The following is a 6,382-nucleotide window of genomic DNA, read 5'->3' as shown; positions in this document are numbered from 1 at the left end:
ATTGCTGCAGAAGTTGGAGGCGATAGGGGGCGCACCGCATGATCTATGGTATGGAAGAGGAGCTACGGCGTATGCGGATGACATCACCATCAGCGTGACGGATGAGGGCCAGTTTCCAGTGGTGGAAGAGGCTATCAAAAGTTACAAGGCGGTAGCAGGAGCAAAAGTTAACAAGGACAAGTCGATCGGTTTGCAAGTCGGCACCTGGGGGGCAAGCCGATGCCATCAAATAACGTCGTGGGGCGTTGGACGGAAGGTCCTGTTAAGCTGCTTGGAGTCTGGTTCGGGCCAGGCCTCCAGATAGAGAAAAATTGGAGCGAGGTGACCAGCAGGGTGACTGCTCTAACCCAGACCTGTCTGGGCGGGCGTTATCCTTGCTAGGAAAGGCGGAGGTGGTGCAGATGTTTATAGCATCGGTTATCACCTACCGTCTGACCGTGGTGCCTTACCTCGATTTGTGGCTGAACAAGTTGGAAAGAATCCTTTTCCGCTTTTTGTGGAAGGGAGGAAAGCCACTCGTGAAGTGCTCTGTCTGCTGCCTGAAACCGCTAAAGGGTGGGCTAGGGATGCCTTGGCTGAGGATGCGAAAATTCGCGTTAAGGTTGAGGCACCTTTGGCTTTACCTGGATGGAGAGCAGGTGTGGTCACCACATGTCCAGTTCTACCTTCCGCAATTAACGTCCTTAACGGACGTTGGTAACTGGATCAAGCAGAGACCTAGGCTGGGGGACTGGCAATTGGAGTGCCGACAGGCACTTCAGCTACTCTCTCGAGCAGGCAATGCCGGCAACAGAAGTTCCACTGCGGATTTTTATAGCGGGTTAGTGGAATCCATGTCAGAAGACGCCTTGGGGGAGACCCTGGGCTATGATGAAAATCAGTTGACCAACCTGTTCAGGTGTTGGGGTGTTTAGATCTTTGTAACTTAGCAATTCAGGAAAAGAGACTGATAGAGTACCAGATTCTTTACTCTTTTACTTGTTTCAGTCATTTGACTGCGGCCATGCTGGAGCACCGCCTTTAGTCGAGCAAATCGACCCTAGGACTTATTCTTTGTAAGCATAGTACTTATTCTGTCGGCCTCTTTGCCGAACCGCTAAGTTACGGGGACATAAACACACCAGCATCGGTTGTCAAGCAATGTTGGGGGGGATAAACGCAGACACATATATACATATACATATATACGATGGGCTTCTTTCAGTTTCCGTCTACCAAATACACTCACAAGGCTTTGGTCAGCCCAAGGCTATAGTAGAAGACACTTGCCCAAAGTGCCACGCAGTGGAACTGAACCCGGAACCATGTGGTTGGTAAGCAAGCTACTTTCCACACAGCTACTCCTGCGCTTATCCTGGGCTTTAAAAAAAAAAAAACATAAGTACAGGAGTTGATTCATTTGACTAAAAATTCTTCAAGGACATTACTCCAGCATGGCAACAGTCGAATGACTGAAACAAGTGACAGATAAAAGATGTATAAGGTTTCTTGCTTCTGAATACACAACTAAAACTTTTTAAGCTTTACAAATGCTTTAATCTCATAATTCGATAATCTTTCATAGTCATAAGCTTTCTCTTTAAGGCCAGGGAATAAATTTTTATTATAAACAATCAATACAAAATGATGCATCATTATCATCATTTAACATCCATGTTCCATGCTGGCATGGGTGGGATGGCTTGACAGGAGCTGGCCACGTAGAAGCCTGCACCAGACTTCTGTCACTGTTTTGGCAGGATTTTTACAGCTGGATGCCCTTCCTAACACCAACCATTCAGCAGAGTGGACTGAGTGCTTTTTACGTGGCACAAGCAAAGGTGAGGTCAGTTTTGGCAAGGTTTTTACAGCTGGATGCCCTTCCAGTGTGGATTGGGTGCTTTTAAGTGGTACCTGCACTGATAGGGTCACTAGGTACTTGTAAGACATAAAAAAAAATCATTATTAACAGTCATGCTCCATGCTGGGTATCAGTTGGACAGTTTAAAAGGACCTGAATGGTCCATGGAATGCCATGTACTCCAATCACTGCTTTTGACTTGTTTTCTACTGCTGGGTGCCTTTCCTAACAACAATCAGTTTACAGAATGTACTACGTGTTTTTTACATGATGCCAGCCCCACTCCCACCCCACACAATGGACAAATGAAAGGAAAGGGCACTCAATATATTTTGTAGTAGTTAGATGTATTATTATCATCGTCATCATTTAACATCCATTGTCCATGCTGGCATGGGTTGGACGGTTTGACCAGGGCTGGCAAGCTGCACCAGATTCCACTCTGATTTGGCATGTACAGGGTGCTTTCATGTGGCACTGCATGGGCACTTTCATGTGGTGCATCACACAGGCACTTTTACACAGCATAGCATGGGCGTTTTTTGTGGTGTCGCATGAACATTTTTATGTGGGACCACACAGGTGCTTTTATGTAGCATCCCGCAAGTGCTTTACACCACCAAAAGAATTGGTCTTGATATTTGTGCTGCAGAATACAGGTCTTCTTGAGTCTGGCAAAGCACAGTCATCCTGGTCCTTTGTCATCTCACCTGAAAGGTTCAGTTTCTTCATCTCTACCCTCTGATGCTGTTTTCATGACTGGTGTGTAGGTAGGTTGAACAATCCAGACTCAAGTTATGGGCAACAAGAATCAGCAGCTGCAATACCATATGTACTTGACTATTTTCCCCCATCACACAAGATCATTCTTCAATACTTCATAACATGTCTTCCACTTCCTCATGTTCCATCCATTTTGAGAGATCAACACTTCTTTATGCAGCTGTCTTTATCCATCCGCATCACATGACCAAACCAACACAGTCTTCTCTCTTGCACACAGCAACTATTTCTTCTTATGCCTAAATTCTCTCTCAAAACACTAGCACTTTGTCAAACATGTACACTTACATTACACATCCAACAGAGCATACTAGCCTCATTTCATTCTAACCTTCGTATGTCCTCTACATTCAGGGCCCACATCTCACTAACCATGTAGAATTTCTGTCTGTATACATGCATCATACAATCCTCTTTTCACTCAGAGAAACCTTTCATGGCCAACAGAGGTACAAGCTCTGTGAATTTCCTCCATCTTATTCTTATTCTAGCTATCATAGACTCCGTGCATCCTTCCCTATTGCTAAATCTGATCCCCTAGGTAGTAGATATGGAATTTGCTATCATCATTTAATGCCTGTGTTCCATGCTGGCATGGGCTGGATGGTTAAACAGATATTGATGGATCCTAGAACAGCATCAAGCTCCAATGTTTGCTTTAGCATGGTTTCTACAGCTAGATGCCCTTCCTAACACCAACCACTTTACAGAATGAGCTGGCTGGTTTTTTCATGCCACCTGCACTATTCAGGTGCATTCAGCTCACAGAACTATGAACCTGGGGTGAGTCAGTTTCATGCAAGTGGACAAGGAGAGTCAACTATGAGAAGTTGGGATACTGAAGGTTGTTGTAGGGAATCTGCATAGCTCCTCACATCTATTAGGGGAAGGGGAAAAAAAGAGAAAATGAACAGTAAGAGTTGGAATGGATTAATTCATTTTGTGTTCTACAATTAACAAGGTGAGCTGAAGAATTAGTTTGCAAGATTGTATGGGAAGAATGAGGGGGATGAGGAAGCAGACTGCCAAATATGTAGGGTTGAAGAGTAGATGAACAAGGAACCATGATTTGGAGGAGATAGAAGCAAGAATAGTGAAGATGATACAGTTGTCGGGGGCAGAGGAGAACAAAAATGGCTGATAGTTTGCAGGAGCTGGCGGGATGGGAAGCTTCTCAGCATACATGACAACAAACTTTCAGAAGCTTGTGAGATGGGGAAAAATGGCAGCTGCTGGTTCTTGTTGCCCATAACTTGAGTCTGGATTGTTCAACCTACCTACACACCAGTCATGAAAACAGCGTCAGAGGGCAGAGATGAAGGAACTGAAGCAGGATCAATAAAACAGGAAACTTGAAGATTATTAGCCAAGTGATTATGTGAACATACTAGCAAAGTACGTGGTGCAGAAGATAATGACTAAAGATTATAGTTGTAAGCATAGTGAAGAATATAAGTAGTTTAGGATGTCTTAGGAATTTAGTCATGATACTTGTGTCTTTTGTGCTGCATGTATTGTTTTTGTACCAGGATGTAGTGTGCACATTGAAGTCTCCTCAATGATAGAGTTTGTAAGTGCACTAAGGTGAAGATATAAGCGTGTGAGAGTTGGCAAGGTCTGTGTTGGTTTGTATTAAAAAAAGGCCCATACTGTTTCATGTTACTAGTTTTTTTTTTATTTTTAAATGCCTGCATTTCTAGTCGTACCTTGGTAACGTTTGAGTGTTATGTGTAATAACTATGTACTGGGTGTATGAGACTTCCACCACTGTCATTTAACTAGTACTGCCTTACTGGAATGTGACTAAGTATTAGGTGTGTTCTGTGTTGTGGTTGCAGAAAGGTTTTCTCAATTATCATGATCTGAACATCAGAAGAGAAGATAACACTGCTTAGTCCCAAAAAGGAATTTAAGCTGTTTTATGATAAGTTGAAGAATCAGTTTGATTCTTCAATGAGTCGAAGAATCATTTTAAATTTTAAATATTTCCATTAAATCAGCAGTTTACATTATAAACATCTGTGCATGAAATTCTGGGATTTTCATTTGTTTATATTCTTGCACAACAGGTTCATTGTTCAGAAGAATAGCATTGAAACCCAAAAAGCAGTCGAGCTGTATCCCCAAGGATAAAAAAAAAAAAAGACCATCCATAGAGACACAGCAAGAACCACCAAAACAAACCAAACCATACCAGAAATACAAGAAAATGTATTGCCAAATGGTCAGGGATTACTTAAGGTTAAAGAATGTTAAAGTCTTATGCTCCTGAAGAATAAATATATATGATAGCATTCCACTTGGCCTAAGATTTCTCTAGAAGCAATAATAATCAAAATAATGGGGGCCTTTTTAACTACATAAGCCTTATACCGCCAAAAACTGGCCATGTACGTAGCTAAAAGATGTCAACATTCTTAAAAACGATAAAAATATTGCAACGTGGTTTCAATCATTTTATTTTAGGAAGTTCCTCGTTTTAGAAACTAGGAAATTGCAAGGCTCTTCTCTTATCATGCAACGCTTAATCGACATTACTCAGCAAGGAGTACAGGGCCAGTTTTCCTGTTTCTCTGGGGATATTCTTCCCTGGATGGGATGCTGATCCATCGCAGCGTTACTCATTTTTGCCAGGTGAGTGGACTGGAGCAACGTGAAATGAAGTGTTTTGCTCAAGAACACAATGCATCAGTCGGTCCAGGGATTGAAACCACAATCTTGTGATCATGAACCCAACACCATAACCACTAAGCTACGCATCTTCACCCCATCATGCAATAAATTACAAGTAAGGTTCGTGTGTTCAGTGTTTAGTTTTAATTACTGCTGGTTAATAATTGGAAAAAAAAAAACAAGATCAGAAAAAATTGTTAAGTATTTACGAGTAAAGAAAATTAAGATCTGGAAAGAGAAAGTTCAGGGTGGGGGAAACAAAAAGATGCAGCTTCAAGAGATTTAGGGATGGTACTACACCATACACCAGTGGTCCTCTGCATTATAAAACCCTTATGAAAGCAATATTGTTGACGTTAACACTAAAAAGAGGCTACAACTACATCCAACATGAAAAACCCTTGACTAAGTTATTCACTTTGGACTCCATCTTGAACTCATCTCTTGGATCAAATGCTTTCCATAAGACTGTAGCAATGAATTACATGAATGTTTGTCTGTGAGTGTATATATACACACACACACACACACACACACACACACACACACACACACACACACACACACACACACACACACACACACACACACACACATATAATAATAATAATAATAATAGTGAAATTCTGTCTGTCTGTCTGGGACCCCTGTATCTCAGCCTACATTTGCTCTACATAGACATATTATACCTTTTTGGAATCAAGATGATCCTGGGATTGAAAATCTGCCCTTCATTTGGTTGTTGAACATCCAGCATTGGGATCTGATTTAAAAAGCATTTGGGTTGCTATTTTTAGCAGGTAAAGCTTGGCTGATTCATGCCATCTTGGTTGGTATTTGTTGGAAGACATCAAAGATCAAGGGGAGATAAATGACATTTGCTTCGTTAATTTTATATCAAGATAAGAACTTTGGGACAAATTGACCAACAGTTAGAATTCAACTTGGTAATGGAACAATAGAATGATTTGCATTGCAGAACTAATTCTCATCTGTCTGTCCTTAACCTCTGACCGAACACCACCAGGGCAATATAGTCATTATAGACATATTGTAGTCATGCTATTTAACTGTCTTTAGTTTTGG

This window comes from Octopus bimaculoides, chromosome 16 (genome assembly GCF_001194135.2).
Source record: "Octopus bimaculoides isolate UCB-OBI-ISO-001 chromosome 16, ASM119413v2, whole genome shotgun sequence".
NCBI lineage: Eukaryota > Metazoa > Mollusca > Cephalopoda > Octopoda > Octopodidae > Octopus > Octopus bimaculoides.
Note: the sequence above shows the minus strand (reverse complement) of the source record.